Raw genomic sequence first — 20,883 nt, forward strand, 5'->3', positions numbered from 1 at the left:
CTATGTATCTCCTAGCTTTGCATCTAAGTCCATTATAACTTGATGAAACTGAAATTTCCATTTGCTGGTCCAAATGTGGCAATATGCAGACAGGTTTTTATGTAACGCTTTTCTACCCGAGCACTGAAAGTGCTTTAGCATGTCTCATTCGCATACATTCAGTCAGAAGTGGGATGTTATTGGCGAAGGTATAATCAGATAAATTCAATCTGATGCTTAAATGCTAATTGCATTTATAAGAAATGCTAACTACGACTTACGTTTTGCGTTACACATGCTTTGTTAGCTGCTTGGCGTGTCACACCATATGATGCCCCTCCATTCAGCGCACTGCGTGCTTTAACGTTTGTGCTAATGGGCTTATCAAAGGCTTATTATCCTCATCAGCTCTTGTTTACGCTGTCAGTGATATTCTTACAGTCCCAGTAGATCTACTGTATCCTTGCTCGGCTCCAGAGGATACAAACATTAACGCCGCCGCTGCCGTTGTTTTGCTGACAGCTTGTTAATCACAGCCTAAAAAATCTCCTGTGTTGTTGACACACTCTGGCTTGAATCCGCTCTAAATAAAGCAGACATGCTGATGTGGAAATGCAATTGCATCATCAAAGGACAAACAATTTGATTCCCCATTCTCCTGGCTGAGTGCTGCAGGGACCCTCCTCCCAAATGACCTGTTGTTACCCCATGAGTCTGCTCTGTATGTGTGGTAGAGGAAATCCCAGCATGCGCCCAATACTGAACCAAAGTGCATCCTAGATAGTGGATATATTTCGTTCATTTTTTTTTACAGCCTCTCAAGTGCCCTTTCTGTGCACTTCTTTCCTCTTTCATGTTTCAAATTAAAGGCGCTATCGCCACGCTGCGTCCTTGGAAATGTTTATGGGTGAGCACATCAGGGAAAAGTCAGAGCAGTTAGCAAGGCGCTCGATTCAAGTCGAGGATTTTCACATATGCGGAGCTGGAGCTTATTTCCATAGAAATGGTCTGAGGAGGTTGTTGTAGAGAATTCTCCTGCTGTCAAGAGCCCTCGTGGGTCACTCTGCCCACATTAATGGCAGCATTAGCTCCTGCTGTGCCCTGTAACTCTTCTCTGGCTCATATGTGCAACTCAAACACCGACTCGCTCCTTGCTTTACACAGAAAGGTGGATTTGTTCCACCACCTCATCAGCTGGGCGTTTGTGGTCAGAGTTCAGTTGCTAAGTTCAGCTTAGGGTAATTAACAAGCGCTCGATCTAATTTTTTTATGGCTTTTTATGGCTATCAGTCACTGGCTCGCTTATTTTGTTTTTCTTTAGTGTTTTATTTGGTGCAGGTTTTTTTTTTCTTCCTGCTGTGGGTAATAAGATTAGCGTGGGGCCGGCACATCAAACCTAACAGGGCTATTTCTGTTTGTTCTGCTCGCTTTCATTTAGCACTGGAACAGCCAAACTCCCCGGGCTCACCGACTTGCTCTCTGATGTGTCCCCTAAGCTAACAGGCTCCTGGGAGCTATTTTTTATGATGTCCCCGATCTCCAGTCAATCTCCACTGACACCACAGCACATTTCTCTCTTCATCTTTTCCTTTGCTTTATCTCTCACCTCTTAGCTCTTACCTCTTACTGATAATATGGTGTGACTTTGGTGCTAATAGCGTCACAGTTACTGCCACCGGAGTTGCTGCAACTCCATATTTCTTGACAGATTCTGGCTGGTATAAAAAGGCGATACATCAGCCTAAGTGTTAGTATTACCCATTTCATGCATCATGAAGAACTTTATTATAAAAAGAGGCAATCTTTTGATAAAGAGCACGGGGGAGGCCTCACTGCACATATGAAAAGAAAATCTGTGTCATTCTTATGGTAATGGTATTGCTGGGATAATATTGATTCGTCATCTTAGGTGATGACTCATTTCAAATGAGGCTAAACATCACTGCTACCAGTGAATGTAGCTGATCTGCCTGAGATTCATCTTTTTAAAGAAAATTCCACCATGTGAAATGTTTTTGCTTAGATTTGAAGCTCGTGAAATTAAATCGACCTTTTCCAGTTTAACAAAATGAAACAGAAAGTAGGCGTTATTTGCCCCTGTGTCACAATGTCTGAAAGAAGAAGGTATCCAGATTAGCCCTTTAAAGCTTGAACTATGCAATAATAGCCAGATATAATTGCCTTTTTCGCTCATAGCTACAACTTTTTGAGTTTTCTGTGAATAGATTTTTGCCCGGATACCTGTAAAACCTTGAAATAAATCGAGAAGGTGAAGAGAATCACATATTTACACACGCACAGCGTTGCACTCTTACTAATACACTGTGGACCCTGCAGTGGATCACTGCCTTAGAGACCATTTCCTTTGTAGCAATAATTCATGTGAGAATAGTTCATGGTGACTTTTAGCATTCTCGCTGTTGGGGCCACAATTCATCGTCTCGCCTCTGGTTTTTGATGCAAAGTCTAAAGAAATGTGGTTTGTAAGACTTCCTGCGTTGCTAGATCAGTCATTTCATCTCCTCCAGCGTTCTGAACATAGCATGGCCTCGTGTCTTGACTCCTACTTGCTGAGATGTTCACATACCATCGAGTTGTATCTGTGTGCTACACCAGGGGGACAGATGAATTAGGATTTAGGAAGTTATTTGTGCTGGACTTTACCCATCTTGTCTCTCTGCATTGCTGAGCCACCGTTATCGTGTTTTTGCAGAAAAACTGGGATGAGATGGGCATTTGGCTTGGATGGGGCAGACCAGTAAACTGACTAACAGACAGTCAGATTGAGGAAGAGCCGTATGGTAGTATGGGAAATTGCAGTTACAAACAGCACTACAGAAAGATCACTGGGGGTTCAAACCCGCAGGAACCATACCCTCAGAGCTGAAAATGAGCCAGTGAAGGGTAGCAGCTGCCTGCAGAGCTGCACAGTAGGAATAAAGGTGTTTGTGTGTGCATGACTGTGTGAGTACAGGTCTGCTTGTGTGTGTGTGTGTGTGGTGTGTGAAGCTGTCCTGGGTTTTCAGATAAGCTCAGAAAAACACGGTGCGTCTCCACCCAGAGTGCAGCACCTGCCCCGTGCTACAGCTAATCCACTGAAAACCTGACAGTTTGTTTACTTTTTCCCGCTGAGCATGACCACACATAACAACTTCCCAGCCCCGGGAAATATGGCAATATGCATGTGCGTTACCTGGAAAGTTTTTCCCATTTTGTATTACAGATCATTTCTTGTTCTCACTGATGAGCTGATACAGTATAGAGAACTTCATCCAAGTGCATTTCTTACATGTCAAATGATTTATAAATATAAATAAATTCTCAGTAAGTCTGTTACTTCAAAGTAGAGCATTTCCTAACACTCATGCAAAAGACTTTGTTACAAACACAAATCTAAAATTAAAAACACAATGCAACAAATGTCTGACACACAAGTCCAAATATCTGGGAGTTGATAAGACCAGTTTCTGGACTTTTGTGAGGGGAATGTTGTCCCAGACTTTGTCTGCTGACAATGACAAATGTTTTACGTTGATAAAAATGTTTTGGACTGCAGATCAGTTCCATACTTCAGCTCTTCTGTTATGAAGCCATGCTGTTGTAAGCAATGCAGTAAGTAGTTTAGCATCATATTAGTTAAATGTCCAAGATCTCCTGGATGGGAGCATATCTGTATACTATATTTACCTGTCAGGATTGATGGTGTTTTTCCAGATATGCATCCTACAAATTCCATAGTCACTAATATACTAATGACATCAGAGATGTAGTCTTTTGAACTGAGTGCTGATAACAAGGCAGATGGTCCCTCTTTAGTCTGAAGGATGTGGCATCCATGTTTTGCCAAAAAGAATTTCGAATTTCACTTCCCAGAGAAGACGGCAGTGTTTCTGCATCATATGACTTATGACTTATTGTTTGCATGATAGTGCTTTAAGCTGCATTTATGGGTGACACAGTGAACTGTGTGGCAATTTCTCGAAGTGTTTGTGAGCCCATGCAGTGATTTCCAAAACGGAATCATAACTGTTTTTAATGCAATGCCACCAGTATTGAATATTTGTATCAGTATTTTTTACCAGTATCGGACATAATATCTTTTGATGATACTATGTACTGTAACTGATGAGACATTCATTTCATATTAAGGAACATTGGTTTAAAGTTGTTCCACAAATTATCGATGTAGCCTTTTGGGGTTTTTTTTTTTCACAGACTGATGAAGCTCTGCCAATTTCTACTTCTGAGAAACTGCCTCTTTGCGATGCTCTTCATATACCCAATCCTGTCACTGACCTGTTTCCAATTAAAGTAATTAGTTACAAAAAACATTCCTTTGGCTGTTTGATTTTGATACCACTTATTTTTCCAGCCTTTCCCCGTTCAAAATGAGCTAATATTTTGCCATTAAAAGTGGCTTAAAAGTGCGGGGAAAGGGGCTAAAGTGGCTTGTTTCAGAAAAGTGTGAATTGAGGGTCTGCATCAAGGCCCAGTATAGTGTAAACTGCCAAATTATGCATATCCACTCCAGTAGAGCCTGAGAATTGGAAATTATTCCCCCAAACCACAGCTCAATTCATGTCAAAGCATTCACTTTTACCTACTAAAACGCTGTCAAACTTAAAATGAGGGCGTGGGCCCAGCTATTGAATAATAATATAAGAAGAAGAAGAATGTGGAATTGGAGATTGGCATGTTAGGTCCCCTTTAAGAACACAACAAGAAACCTGATGAATGCACACCGAGAGCACATTCTTCAGTCAGGTGAGATCATGAGCTAAATAGTAAAAATACCTGGGATGTGTTCCAGCATGTTTGCTGCAAGCTGACTAGGCCTACATCAGCAAATACTCTAACAGCAGTAGTGGGAGTGTGATGAAGTGGAGATGCATTAGTTCAAGAAGTGTTGGAGATATGACTTTTACAGATCGCACCAGGAATTCCTGTGGATTCACCAAAATACTAGCTGACAGGATATATCCTAGTCTCCATAAGCTTTGCAGAAGATGAGTATTGTAGTGTGAAGCAAAGATGGAAAAAGGGAAACCACATAATGGTCAACTCTCCAGACTTGAATCTTAGCTTTGGAGTTTTAAAGGGAATCAGAACCCCTTTATTAAGAGACAGTGTTCTATAAAGGTCACCTTACAAAGTACTGAAGAAGAAAACCAGTCTCTGTATTAGGAGGCGTCCTGGCCTGTGTTGTACTGAGTTCTTACTGTGGACCTTGCATTTTTAATCTTGTAAAACTTAAATGAACAAATAAATTACTGTTCAACTTAGAAGAAATGGTATAACTGTAAGGTGACATTAAAGCTATACTGCACTGGTGTGTAATGCTGTTCTATGATGTGTGCTGACATGCGTAATGCAAAAGAAAGTGACTTATCGATTGGAAGCTGTTCAGATAATCCTTACTTGTTCTTATTCAGGCTGCGACGATGGAAGCAGCGGCATGCGTTTGTCTCTCGTGGCACTGGCGAGGGCTGCCGGCTGAATTGGCTCTCACTCAGCAGCATTAAAGAGTAATTGGCTGAGTTTGTACTTGAGCGAATCAGTCAGGTTTTTCTCGGCCGTGTTAAAACAAGGGTGTAATGCATGAGAATGAATGAGCAGTTGTGTCTGCTCGTCCTCTGTTTTTGCACGTTGTATAAAGAGAGAGTTGACGTGGAATGAGTGGAGAAAATGCAAACGGGAAGACAAACAGACAGCAGGTTGGGTTTATAAAGACAAGGATGAGCTAAAAGGCGGCAATGCAGACTAATGGAAGCCGTGGCCTTCGTAAAACTTTGCTGTGCTTCCTTTCCCCAGAAAACCATGTGGTCAAAAAACATAGTAGACGTTTCTGCTAGCAGGCAGGATGATGTCAGATTTCTTCGGATGCTGTCATCCATCCAGGAAAGAAAAGAATAAGTAGTTGTCGTCCTGTACAGAATGTTTCAGTGATGAATCTAGAACAACATCTTTGTGCCTACAAAGAACTGCCATTCATTCAGTGTTTTCACATTTTTCTTTCAACTCTGTTCCAGAAGCATAACATCAACCGTTGATCATCCTACCGTTTTTGTCTCACCAGCTGAACCGGGGGTCAAGAGACATTTGTCTGCCAATCTATCCAGAATGGGGCTTGTTCTCCCCCCTAACTCGTGGGTTAATTTGGAAAAAAAAAAGAGGAAGTGGCACTTGTTCCACCCTCGTCGTCACTGCTGAAGTGCCCTTGACTCACAACTGCTCCACCGAGTCAGCCAGTGTCCTACAAATAAGACTGCAGACACGCCTGGCAGCTTCCAAGTATGATTTTATGCAAATGTGTCAGTGTGAACTTCTTGAACAAAAGAGCGCTGCTATTGCTTGCAGAGAATAATTTTATTGCCGCTCAAATCTTCCGTCACAACATTTTGTCCGGCAAATTAATTGCAGAGATCTGAGAAGTCCAGCTGTACCACCCCCCCCCCCCCCACACACACACACACACACAAAAAAACCCTCAAACAGAGAGGCAGTGGTGAGTTTCAGACAGATCTCTAAAATGTATTTAGAAACCAAAGGAAAGGCGCACAGGTAGGAATATCATAGTTTACAGGCCAACCTCGACATTCAGCAAATGGTCACCGATTTCCTTCCTTTTGAGGAAATCGGTGCCCAATTTTGCACTTAACTTGGTGTGTACAGTGTTATTATGCAGATAGCCTTTAAAATAAAGGTTAGAGGAAAGCATCTTGTTGCTGACAAAGAGACAGACAGGAAATGAGAGGTAAGATTCAAGCTCTTTTTTCGCTGCTGAGACAGAGATAATGACTAAGAGAGGACAGTCTTGGAAAGTGAAAGCAGGACTGCTTGCCAAGCTCTGTCCATAACACTTAAAGTCTGAGATTGTGAGGAGAGCTTGTCTGTGTGCGAGCGAGTGGATTGACTCAGGCTACCATGTAGCGCTGTCAGAGCTCTGCTGGAGGCACAGTGGGTGAGCACTCTGCTAAAAGGTCAGTGAAAGACCTGTAATGAATTATAGTTATTTCACTCAACAACAGTCTACAGCAAGTCAGTGTACTGCTGCTCCTGAATCCCTCCTCTCGCCCCCCGTCCCACTTCTCAAACTCTCTTCTGGGTAGCATCCATCTCTGCCATCTGCACTTCACCGACCGTGTGTGTTCCAACACAAGCCAGCGTCGTCCTCGGCTCCTCGGCTAGTTTCGGTCGCCTCATTCCTAACGCCGTAGTCAGCCCTCACTTATTTCTGTTCCATCTTCTGACCGTTTCTGAGCTGCTGGGGATCGGGCTGCTGGTAATCCTCGAGCCAAAGGGTTTCCTGGCTTGCTTGCTCTATATGGTCTGTGGACTAAAGTGATCAAATTTCTGCTGGAATTGAGCCTGAAAGCTGCAGTGCAAGCCTGAAAACTTATTTTCTCTAAGCACTCTAATGGGAGCAAATTCAAATTACCTAAAGGTCTGTTTTTTCATTGGCATGTCTCAGCGTGTGTGTGCATGTGTGTGTGTGTGTGTGTGTGTGTGTGTGTGTGTGTCTGTCTGTCTGTCTTTTAGCTCTTACATGAAGTCTGCCTTGTTTGGGGGACTTGCCTTAAATTACCTTTTGAAGTTATTTATGTATTGATCAGAATTTTCACATTTCCCACAGTGTAATAAGCCATCTGCCAAAGTCACATCAATGCCTCATAATTACTCAGCCTTCAGACAAGGGAGGGTACAATACTTTTATTTCTCTCAGCATTCTCCTATTCTTATTCCTCTGTTGAGAGCAGTCTTTTCTTTTCAAGCCAAAAGTCACATCTATACTGTGCTATATTACAACAAGAGTTACACTGGAATACTGTAAAACTTCTACTAAGAATTTCTCAATTTAAGTGTCAAGTTTTTTTTAAAGCTGAGGCCATTTATATCTTAACTTATCTCTCAGTTGCAGATTGGGCCGACTCAATTTAAAAATCAACTTCAACCATAGTGAGCCGTGGCAGGCAATTGGCTCTGCAGCAAGATGTAGGACTCAAACGTTTTTTTTTTTTGGTTAAATAAATGTTACAGTGCTTTCTGGTGTAGGGACATCCTTAAAGCAAAAGCAGAGCTAAACATTAGTGAACTCTAACTGCAGATGCAGCTTGAGTGTGGAGAAAACTGTCATGCGTTCGTTTTAGCGTTTGCCAAATGTGCTGCAGGCATGAATGCAGAGAGGTAGCCAGAACATGCTCACTACAAACTAGCTCTCAGTGCTTTGCAACACTGTCTTTGTCCTAAATCTGCTACTGCTTCCTCTAATAAAAAAGTGAAAATGTAGCCTCACCAAAACCCGAATAACTGTATCTTTAGGATTCTCTTTAAGAAGTGATTTTTTTCTTTCCCTCGGGCACTAAACACTGCCAAAACCACAGGCTGACAGATATGTACAATGTGTCCTTTGTTGTCAGCAATGTGAAGCCCGGAGTTATGGCAAATAGTGAGGCGTGTCTCTCATTCTTAACTTGTTACATCATTACAACTGTAAATTGTACAAAAAAAGAAAAAAAAAAAAAGAAACTTATAAAAAACACTTTTGCGCATTAAAAACTTTACAAAAAGCGATAATTTTGGATAATGATAATAGATCAATCTGTGCATTAGATATTTATAGTATATGCATATATTTTAGATGTGGTCAAGTCTTATTATCTGATGCCTTGTGTGGGATGTTTATGTTTACTTGGGTCCTTGTTTCTTAGATTTAGTCACCGGTGACTTTGAGGGTTCATTTAGTTTGTTCCCTTTTGTTTCTCATGGCTCATCTCTACTTATCTTTGTCTTGCAGTGTTCCCTTGTCTTCAGCGTGTAGTCTCATTGTGTCATGTTCAGTCTTTTCTTTTGTTTAGTTTGAGTTTGTGTGTTCTGGTCTGTGTCTGTTCCCTTTAGTTACTTCCTGTCTTCAATGCTACAGGTTCTGTTTTTCTTGAATAGTTTTACTTCCTGTCTCTGCTCTCTTAACCATCCTGTGCTGTGTTACCACCTGTTTCCTCTTCCCCCTTCACCTCTTGTGTATCTTGTGTCTCCGTCTTTCTTTGTCTTTTGTTGTGTTGTCTGCGTTGCTGTGTATTTTCTGAGCTTGGATTCCCTGTACTGTGAGTTTTGGATTCTTGGGTTTGCTGCCTGTTTTTTTCCTAGATATTCTACATTCAAGAATAACCAGCAAAAAAATCTTGCTTTTAATTTATTTCTGCCTGTCTAAGAGCAATCCACCTACCACACTGTTCCACCACACGGTGGCTGTAGCTCAGGTGGCAGAGCGGATCAGCCACTAATCGGAAGGTCGGTGGTTCAATCCCAGGTTGCTCCAGTCTGCATGCCAAATATCCTTGGGCAAGATACTAACCCCATGTTGCTCTCCGATGCATCCATCAGAGTGTGAATGTGTATGAATGTTAGATACTGCGCACTTAAGCTTAGAAGTGCTTGTGTGAATGGGTGTGATTGGGTGAATGAATTAGCTGTATAAAGCGCTTTGAGTGCTCGGACAGAGTAGAAAAGCGCTATATAAGAACCAGTCCATTTACCACACTCCTGGCTTACAAAATCCTAAATTACTCACCACTCTAACCACCAAATGGGAATTTCAACCTCTTAAAATGTGTGTCAAGGTACTCATGCCTAAAGACACCCTGTGCAAACATCTGCAACTTTTATCAACTCTGTTGAGTCTGATGTGGCCAGTACTGGTAGTGTGCCCAGTTAATCACGATTATGAAGAAGTTACAATAACCTGTTATTGTCAAGTGGAGTAGTGGATAACGTAGCCAGGCTGCTTGGGGTCAGCTCTTGAAATAGCCTATAGCTGTCATATGAATATAGATAATTAGAAATATAAAAAGACATCTCCTACATATTTTGGCCAGAAGGTGAAGACATGACTTCAGTCAAGTCTGGACATGGACAGTCACTCCTCCTCAGTCTTCCCTTTAGCCATTGCCAATCCGTTAATTACAACAGTGGTCGCAGGGACTAATGATCATGTTCCACAGGGTGGTAATGACACAATTATAACTCCGAGGATATCAGTCATCTCCAATTAGCTCATTCAGTGTCCTTGGCCTTTCAGACACACACACACACACACAGACTACTGAATAAGACAAAAACTCAAATGACATAATGTCATTGAACTAAATCACCATCTTGCACAAAGTTCCTTAACTGACAGGGCTTTTTTGAAAGATGAAATGTAGTATTCAGTGCTGCATCCTGTGAATGCAGAACTGGATACTGGAATTTTGATTAAAAAAAACCCCAGAAAATCAGAACATCATATCAAGTCATGAATGAGTGATGTATACTTATGCTCAGTCTTATTTTTTTTTTTTTCGTAAGATAAGATAAGATGGGTTGTGTGCCAAGTCTCTAAATTTCATCCTGAAGTTTAGCTTTGTTCACGAATTGATTTTATCTGCCAGAGTACACTAGGCATCAAGGATTTTCCCTTGGAGTAGTGATTTTCTGCTCGGCTCCACAAAGCGCGACACCTCAGAGTGGTTTATGACCCGAATGTTCTGCCAGGCTGCCTTACATTCACACCATATTTAACGGCTGACAATTAAACCCGCCAACAACCTTTCGTTGTAACTGTCACAGCACTAATTTAATGCTCCAGTGCTGCCAAGATGAGCTGTGACAGTATATGGAAGTGAGGATGATGCCACACACACATCATTTCTGTTGAGCAAAGGCGTACACAAGGATGAAGGGCAGCTGATAACACTGAAAGTTGCTTCAGACCCGATGGAATCACACAAAAGGTGATTTCTGAAGTTGTGTTCAAGATTCAGGATTCAATATTCAAGGTTTTTATTGTCAGTACAACAATATACACAGTATACAGCATACCAAAATGCCTTTTCACCACAAGCCCCCCGAGGTGCATTTTTAACAATATAAAAGATATATCTCCAAGAGATATGAGACTAGAAATTACAAATAAATAATAACTCACTAAACTTGGGTAAAGTTAAGACATAAAAATGTACTATTACTAACTATATCTATGTACAATAAACAAAGGCAGGACAGAGACAATATGAAGTGGTCATGTGCAATTACAGTAAAGTGAGATGATTGTGTAGTACGCATCGAATACCAGCGTCAAGTTATGAGTCAGGACATTGTAGACAAGACGGGACGAAGACATGTGCATGATGCAAAATGTGCAAATATAGTATAATTTAGATGTGTTCAGTAACCATGTGACTGAGGTGTGCAAATAAGCATATTGTTCCCAGGTTCTAGTTTGTAGTAGATTTGTGGAAGTTTGTGTTGTTTTTGAGTCTTTGAGTCTTTTGGTGAGTATTGTAAGCTGTTTGTAAAAGATTTTGTGTTTATTAGTCCTTTGGCGGTAGTGAGTTGAGAGCTCTGACTGCTTGGGGGGAAAAGCTCTTGCAGTGCCTGTCCGTTGCGATTTTGACGCTGCGAAACTGTCTGCCAGATGGAAGGACAGAGAACAGTGCATGTGAGGGGTGGAAAGTGTCCTTCACTATGCTGTTCGCACGTCGGATGATGTGTTTGTCATAGAGTTGGGAGATGGGTGGGAGAGGGCCTCCAATGATCCTCTCTGCTGTCCTCACTATCCGCTGCAGAGATTTCTTTTCGAAGGTGCAGTTCCCGTAGCAGATGGTGATGAAGAGCAGCAGAGGATGCTCTCAGTGGTTTCCTGGTAAAATGATGTGAGGATGGGAAGAGGGAGACTGGCCTTCTTCAGTTTCCTAAGAAAGTGCTTTCTTCATGATGGTGGTGGTGTTCTGGTTCCAGGAGAGGTCATCTGAAATGTACACACCCAGAAACTTTGACCATCTTAACAGCAGTTCCGTTGATGTGCAGTAGGGTGTGGGCCATTGAGCTCTTCCTGAAGTTAACAACAGTTGTAAACAGCGAGAAAAAATCAACAATTTTTTAGGGACTTGCCTGAGGGAATTGGGGCGTGGCTAACGATGCTAGCTGTCAATTGAGCAAACATATATCAATGACAGATTAATAGATTTGATATTGGTCTGATTTTTTTTAAATTACTTGCATGATATCTTTATCTTTAGTCTTTATCTTTTAGTCTATCTTTAGTCATAGAAATTCCGATGAACCCAGACCCTTGAAGTACTATACAAAAGTCTTGAGCCATCCATTTCATCTGGAAATACATGTACAGGCAAAAGCAGAATGACTTCTAATCAGTTTGAAGGTCCACTTTGGTTTGTCTTTGTTTCATTCTCTGTCCAGATGATCAGGCATTCGTTCAATGGCTTAAAAGTATCTGTTTAAACCCCAATTTATGTTTTTCCATAGTTTTAAACAAAATCCTACAAATTGTCATGGATTGGAGCTGGATGCTCTAGTGTTTCACTGATCATCAAATTTATGTGAGTCAAAACCAAATAAATGGTCATACTTAGAATCTAATTTGTAATCCTGGTATAAAGTCTGGTGTAGACCAGGGGTCCCCAATCCCAGTCCACGAGGGCCGGTGTCCCTTCAGGTTTTAGATCTCACCCTGGGTGAACACACCTGAATCACATAATTAGTTTATTACCAGGCCTCTGGAGAACTTCAAGACATGTTGAGGAGGTAATTTATCCATTTAACTCAGTTGTGATGGATCAAGGACACATCTAAAACCTGCAGGGACACCGGCCCTCGTGGACTGGGATTGGGGACCCCTGGTGTAGACTCATAATGTTGACTTCCTGTTTGTTTGAACTGGTAACACTCCTATATCATTTCAGCAATGCATTGATACGTTGTTCATTTAAGATTGTAGGAACAAATAGCAGGAATTCTTTTAGCACAAGCACTTGTTGGATGAAATAAAAGTTCTCACGTAATCCTTTTTTCTCCTGCTTGTTTATGTGTTTCATATGCCTCTTCTCATTTTTTTTGGCAACGTTGTTGCGGTCTCTGTGTTGATATGTTACATGATATGTTGATGGTATAAGCACACAGCATTGTGTGCTGAATCTGTTCACTTCTAAATGCTTGGAAAGATTTTTGGTGTGAACAGCGCCAAGCGCAAGAAACTGTGTGACACTCAACTGTGCCAAGCTTCAAAGAGGTTTTCAACAGAGGGAGCCTCATCTAGTGGTTCCCCAAAAATATCTGCCAGGCACTCCGAGCTATAATACAAATGCTCAAAGTACAAAGGGCCTCAGCTCTCAGCACCTGAAACCCAAAGCATGTCAACTCGGGCTTTCTTTGAGGAGTGTAGTTTAGCTGAAGTGCAGCAGTTCAGGCTGCCGACACAACGAGGAAAGAGTTCATCGATTTATTTAATGTTTCCATGATCAAAGCTGAGGCAGGGTTATCATTTATAATTCAGGCAAATCTTGGTTTTCTTCTGTTGTGTAGCACAAGCTTCGCCAACTAATGGGGTCCAGAAAGAAACAGGTGTAGGGGAGGAGAGATAATCATTTGCTATTTGCAAGTTGAAACAAATTTGACAGTTTTTGTTGGCTCACAGTTACCGCTGTTGGCCCAGAATATCGCATGTTAGATTAGAGGTTTGAATCTCAGAGCTACAGAGTGATTCTGGTAATGTAGGGGTGTGTGTACTGTACTGCTCTCTGTTCAGTCTGCCTTTATTTGTTTAACAGGTAGATTACATTCCAGTGCTTTGTTATCAGTTTTGAACATTAATGACAGATTTTCTAGAGCAGAACAACATATTTTCTATTTTGTGCGTGTGAAGATTTTCTTCTTCACATGATTTCTTCTTTGGGTTGCCAAAGCTGTGCCTGGTGGTCCCCTGCTTTGAGTAATTTATAAACAGATTGTTCACATATGTAGAAAAATCCTTTAGTGAATATGATACACATTAACTGGAATTTTTTTTAAATATGTGGCTTTAAACTTTAAATGTGTGACATTCGGTTCTTGGAAGCTGTTGTGTGACCATGATCACGTGTATCTGCAGTTTCAGATTATCTAACAGAACATATGAGTGTATTAAATATCCCCACAAGTCCTTCTGGCTAATTACAGGAGTGACACTATTCAAAAAAAATTGTGTGTGAAAGACCAGGTGTCAAGGTAAGTGTTCAAATTTGTATAGCCATGAGGTGACTGCACTGAAAGATACAGAGCAAATAAAGAGCCGCTGGTGGAGTTTCGCTGTGACCTTCATCTGACGAACGTCCTGTGTGAGCAGAGAAGAAGTCCCCTGATGACAAGTGTGTAACTCCTCTGATGGATGACATGCACACTCAGCTACTGAACAGACACGCACGCACATTGGTAGAGTGTTTCTGTACAAGTTTGGTCATTATAAAGTCTGGAATCCTTCTCCGAGCAAGCGTCCACTCCGTCACTCTGCATTGAAAGACATTCATGAGTGGAAGTTGCCTGTCCCGCTATGCGGCATTTTTTTGACACACACATACACATACACAGTGAGTTATCCTTTCATTGTAAACAGGTTTGTCAGATGTCCACTGTAGCAGACTTAGCGACCCATATTGACCCTTTCACGCAAAGTTAGAGATACTAAATCAGGTAGCTGACCTGATGAAATTTGGTTGGGTGGATGAATCTAATAAAATGAAGCATATGAATTGGATGTAACGAATTTTGCAGTCTTAAAAGTATTTTTTGATTATGCTATGTAGACAGTGCAAAATCATTTTTCTTTTATTGTGTGTTGGGTCTGAGTCAACAGTGATTGGCCACTGCATGAGATCTATATTCTGATTCTGCCCAAAGAGTAAATGGCAGCAATAAACAGAAATGAATGAGGACAAATATGGACGTCTGGCTAAGCCTATGTACTGAGTGTCTTCAACTGAAATGTTTTTCAGCGTATAACAAGCCATGATATTATTTATTTGAACCACATTTCTAAAAATTGAGAAATTACGTTTCCATGCAACCAAACTTCATCCTTCAACCATCCAGAGGGGAAACCTCTTTTTTCCCATTATCAGCTCATCATTTTTTTACCTTTTCCATTTATGACAGAACTATGACCTATCTATTCATGATAGGTTTGTAACCGAGGAGTTCAGAAACAAGTTTTTCTTTCTTTTTGTTTTTAGAGACAGGGTTGTTTATTTTCCCCCTGGAGTGCCTCGCTTACACTGGCAGAGATGAATTACTGTAATGCCAAATGGAAAATATCTAACAGAAAACTTGGATCAGGTGAACAGGTGTGAGGGCAGTCGAATGAGTGGATAATTGATTTCTGGGTGTGTCACATTTGAGCTTATTTAATGAGTCCCACAGTGGACAGGGTGTCCTGTGCTTGGAGTTGTTGACTTCATTGCAAACAGTAATGGTATGCAATGATGTGATAATGCCTTTTCCCGTCAGAATCCAGCAGCAGGACATTGATGCCTTCCACCATTAACATAATGAGAGGGCACAGTATATTGTAAGGGTGTATGGTGTCCATCTACAGTAATCTCCATTCATTCAAGTTCTGCCGCAGCCTTTGTCTTTCAAGGTCATGTGAGGATAACGCTGTATCATAGCATCCAATGGACAAGGTGTGGGTTTCCACTTTTGACCGTCTCCACCTTTCCAAGGGCATAGTTTCTTCATGGCTGCAAATATCCCAAAGTCCTCCATGGCTACTGTAACACACTGCCCAGAATCCACTTGGTCCAAACACGGGCATCACTCATTAAGGCTGACTGTAAACAACGCTGGATAATGTCAGCGTAACAACCGAGAACTGAAGTTTTTGCAGATATGTTGCGTCGCTTCTTTTTAAGTCTCCTTTGTTTACTTTTGTTCTTCCTCATTCAATGAAACAGTAATAAATGCAACACACTGACCCTCTGTTCTTGTTTTTGTTTTTGTTGCACGCAGGCATGCATCTCAAATAAGCTCCCCAAGGTGGAGGCTGTCGTTAAGTTTAGGGGTCATCGCAACAGGCGGTTACTGGATTCGGAGCGCATCCCAGAGTGCACAATAGCCGATAACTACTGTACTCGGCTTCAGTGCCACCGCTAAATATTCACAGCCATTACCAAACTACAGCAAAAGGATTGGATATGCAGTGTGCGTTATTAATGCGCAGAGTCTATTTTGTCTGCAGACATTAAATTTTGTCACAGACACCTTGCCGAACATTTTTAATCTTCTGTGAAATGGAAACAAAAGTTTGCCTGCCTGAAGTCTCTGCTTTATAGACTGAGATATGCAGTTCAGTGCAGCGGCTGCAGAATTGCTCCCAATTTAACGTTCAGGAGAAAATCAAATAATGTCCGGGGTTGTGATTGGCAGGAGGTTAAACAGGCTCTTATCTGCAGACGCAGGGTATATAATCACACAGTGACGCTCGCGCCGCCCCGCCCCGCCTGAGAGGATGCTCTGTCTGCAGAGGCCTTCTACAAGGGTAGCTATCAGGCTATTAATCACAGTGCTGTAGCTGCCACCTGGCTGTTAATGCATGTGTTCACTAACGGCTTCCATCAACAGCAGAGCTGGATCAGTTCAAGGTTCACTCGCATTGCTTAACCCAGCTTTCACCCCCCCTTCTATCTCTCTATTCTTTTCACCTGGCTATTATTAAAGAGAACATGCACACTTTATCTTATTTGTGGGCAAAATGTCAGGGGCAACATTTGCATACGCAGGCCATTCTGTTGTTTAACAGTAATTGGGGTTTTGAGTCAATGATTTTCTATAAAGCTCACGACTATTTGCATCACCAGTGCAGTGTGATCTGTAGTTATTACAGTACATTAACCTTCCTGCCATTTAAATTATGCAGCTCTTGCTACCAGTGGTCAATCTCAGTGTTTCATATCTTCATTGGAAATGAACAACCCCAAACCTCTACACCCCTACCTCTCAGTCAGGTTCAAAAGGCGTTTGGTATAATATTGATTCATTACAGTAATTCACTGGTTTTGTGATTTTTACTTTAAAACAGTGTCAGGTTTAAGCCTTTTTCAATCACAACAGCAATGGTGGAAAGTTTTGAAAAGCCTTGCCACCCAACTTCAGGTCAAAAGCCTGCTGGAATATTGGACACACTCAATGACTCTGGTTACCTTGTTTCTTAAAGGTCATTGCCAAGATGTTTTGCTGATGACTGATTCCACCAACCTGTAATTTTAGAACAGCAGCAATGACATGGGTACACTTCAATGGGTACACCTTGCTAGTACTGGCTGGAATCTCTTTGTTCTTCAGAACTGCCTTAATTGCTCAAGGCATAGATTCACCAGGGTGCTTGAACACTTCTCAAATATTTGGTCCATACTGACATGATAGCATCATACACGCAGATTTGTCAGCTGCACATCTAAGTTGGACTGAGATCTGGTGACTTTGGAGCAGAAGGATACACTTTGGTCATAAAGGGGTGGCAATAGTAAATGGAATGCCTGTTATGTAGTGCTTTTGTATTCTACCTGAGCACTCAATGCGCTTTACACAACAGGCATCATTCATCCTTTCACACCAATCAATATAAGCATTTTTTCATATGCTTAAGTGCTTTCTGTCTAACATCCACATAACGATGGATGCATCGGAGATCAACTTTGGGGTTTGTAACTTGGGCAAATAGCAAGATACTATACAAAAAGCCAGGAACACTGATCAGCAACAGTATTTGGTAATACTGTACTGCTTGAACAATGCTCAGCTGGTACCCAAATTGTGCACAGAAAATATATCCCACAGCATTACACCACCACCGCAACCAGTTCATCTAAGGCATGATGGATAAAAGCTTTCATGTTATACATGATGAATTCTAACCCTACCACCTGAATGTCACGCAAGTCTTGACTCACCAGACCAGGTAAATGTATATGACATTGCTATGGATTTTTTCTGGCACAAATAATCAATAAAGGCAATCTCTCTCGCTCTCTCTCCACACACACACACACACACACACACACACACACACACACACACACACATATATATATATATATATATATATATATAATATATTGGTATCATAATGGTTGTATTTACATCATTCCACCCTGAAAATGTTACATCTAGAAATTTATGCTGGCTTTGAGTTGTAATTTTTCCACTAAAGGCTATGCCAAATATCTTGAAAAGGTCCAAATCTATCCAAAAACAGCTTTTATGGTAATGAAAAAGTGCTGGCTTTGTAACAGAGGATGAGGATCACTTCGTCTCTCAAACATCTGTTCCCAAGTGCCAAAATGACCCATGCATGGGATCCTGTTATTCATCCGATATGCCAAAATCAGTACTATAAATGATCTTTATAAATATCTAATTCCATAATGGGCCCTTACCCAAACACAAATTATACTCCAAAACAATAACCACATATTTAAAATAATTGGTCACTTTTATTTTAAAAAAGACAAGTAGAAAAACACATCTAAATTCTTACTACATCCCACATACAAATAGAGTGCACTCTTAAAAGACAAAACAGGTACAGTTAATGATAGACAACGTGGAAATTACATACGTAGTCTGTACCAGCTTAGATACTAACACTGGAAATGACTTCATATAAGGCACAGATGACAGCGTGCGATATCTTTTCCAAAAATAAAGACATTAAAATGAGACTCTAAGGTCGCTTCTTTTCATCTTGCGACACATAAAGCTTCAATAATTCAGCAAACAGATCTTCTTACATATGCATAAACAATTGTAAATTCTAGATCAAGTAGGAAACTAGTCCACGAGTGTCTTCAGTGTGCTGTTAATGTACAAAGTTTGCAGTAATGCAAGTTGGTACATAGTGAAGGAAAGGACAAGTGCTTTGTTAATATGGATTTCTTATAGCTGCCTGCACGTAGTTTATGCTGGTGTATCAAGTTGGTCCATGTTATGCTGGAGCTTAAGCTGAAGAAGCAAAATCCAGCCAAAATAACTGAAATGGTAAAAAAAAAAAAAAAAGCATCTACCACGCAAACAACAACAACAACATCAACAACAACAAATTGAACTTTCGGTTATCGTCTAAATATCAAAACTGATTTGAACACATTCATTGGCAGACTAAGTAAACTCTTTTGAATCATATGTTATATTCAAGTGTCAGTCCCGTTTCTCCTTTGATGTAAAGCTTCCTCTGCTGTAAATCACACAAAGGACATTCCTGAAATCTGGGATGGTAGCAAAGTCATTTCAAGTGGATTTTAGGAAAAGATCTTGTATTTTTAGAAAATGAAATGAGAAGCTGTATCCATTTTTGAGGTAGAGCTAGACAGAAATGAGACCTACTCATTCCCAACTAAGTCTGGGTGCGAGACATCATCTCATAATGGTTCAGATGACAGTCCGCTTTTCAGTCCTTTTCAAGTTCTGTGGACCGTAATTTGTGTGAATAGACGTGATTTTTGGGATAAGATTTGTGGATAAAATTGTCCAGCACCTACTCCTGAAGAGTACTATGTTCAATTTTACTAAGTGTCACTGTGCTGCAGAAAACTTACTACAGCTGGTAAGTGGAAGTGTTCAAAATCTCCTCCTCTGCTTGGCTGGAGTAAAGTTGATGATGGGCTCTAATTCAAGTTAACACAGTAGTACTGTGACAAGTTCCAGCATGAGGCAAACACAGGTGTTTTAAACTGTAAACCAGCGGTCCCCAACCTTTTTTGCACCACTGACCGGTTTATGTCCGACAATATTTTCACGGAGCGGCCTTTAGAGTGTTGCAGATAAATACAACATATAAAACCAGTACCAGTACCAAAAAAAGGAAGATTTATTCATAACACACGGGAAAAGACCCAGGGAAACCGAGTTAACGATAAAACCGATAAAAATCCAGAAAACCATAAATTTCACACCCGAGCCTCAACTCTTGCGGCCTGGTACCAAACGACTCATGGTTCGGTACCGGTCCGTGGCCCGGGTGTTGGGGACCGCTGCTGTAAACCACAGATTGAGGTATCTGGGTGTTGACTGCAAAGGTGCCACCTGCTAAAGTCTCGTTAGCAGGTGGCACTTAGGACAATACCTTCATTTGAGAGGTTAATACTCCCCATCAAGATAACCTTTATCTACATTTACATCTTCTTCTAGATAGAACCACAGGCTTTCAAGTTTATCTTTCAGTCTACATGCTATTCTATTTGATCTTATGCAACTCAGAAACCGTTTTAGCAAAACTGTGAAATACTCTGTTTAATATTATAAAAAACGGACTACCTAGGTAGTTTGTGAAAGGAACTAAATCAGGGGTCTCGAACTCCAGTCCTCGAGGGCCAGTGTCCTGAAACTTTTCCATCTGTCCATGTTGAAACACACCTGAATAAAATTAGTAGGTTATTAGCAAGAGTACAGAACTTGACTACATGCTGAAGTGGCAACCCTAACCCTACTCAAGTAAATTTAAGTAAATGTAAGTGTTTGAAAAAATGTACTTTAAAAAGTACTTTTATTGCACCATGTTCATTCACTCATGAGCTGCTGTAACATGAATCAAATGGCTGAATTTGCCACCTCAGCAGGCAGTCAAGTTCTATACAGTCTTGCTAATGACCTACTAATTGTATTCAAGTGTGTTGCAACAGGGACACATGGGAAAGTTTCAGGACACCAGCCCTCAAGGACCGGAGTTCGAGACCCCCTGAACTAAATGTAAATTGCCATTTCTTTCACTATTGACAATTAAAGGCACATGCAGTTGACAGAGTATTTCACAGTAATTCTAGTCACTCACACGCAGATGTTATTGCTCCGGTGCCACTCTGAATAGCAATTTCTTAAAGAAGTGATGCACAGTGTTTTGTGGCAGGTGCTGCAATAGATTGGAGACTTCTTTTTGCAGACCACGCACGCTCTCCTGCCAATAGTGGCTCGATACCTCGAAGCCACGTTGCTCATTTTCGCAACAAAGTACGCGGGCAGATGACCTAACCCCAGAGAATATGAGGTTTTAGCAGGTGGGGTGTCGGCAGACAGAGGAGCAGATGAGCCAGGGGATGAGTTAAC

At 41.1% G+C, this 20,883-nt stretch overlaps 1 protein-coding gene across 2 annotated transcripts in view; it reads left to right on the forward strand.

Moving 5' to 3' along the window:
- Window positions 1-20,883, forward strand: part of LOC146525257 (protein kinase C-binding protein NELL1-like) — a 788,406-nt gene that overhangs the window by 117,050 nt on the left and 650,473 nt on the right. The window lies entirely within an intron of this gene.

Source organism: Neolamprologus multifasciatus, chromosome 1 (assembly GCF_963576455.1).
Source record: "Neolamprologus multifasciatus chromosome 1, fNeoMul1.2, whole genome shotgun sequence".
Classification (NCBI taxonomy): domain Eukaryota; kingdom Metazoa; phylum Chordata; class Actinopteri; order Cichliformes; family Cichlidae; genus Neolamprologus; species Neolamprologus multifasciatus.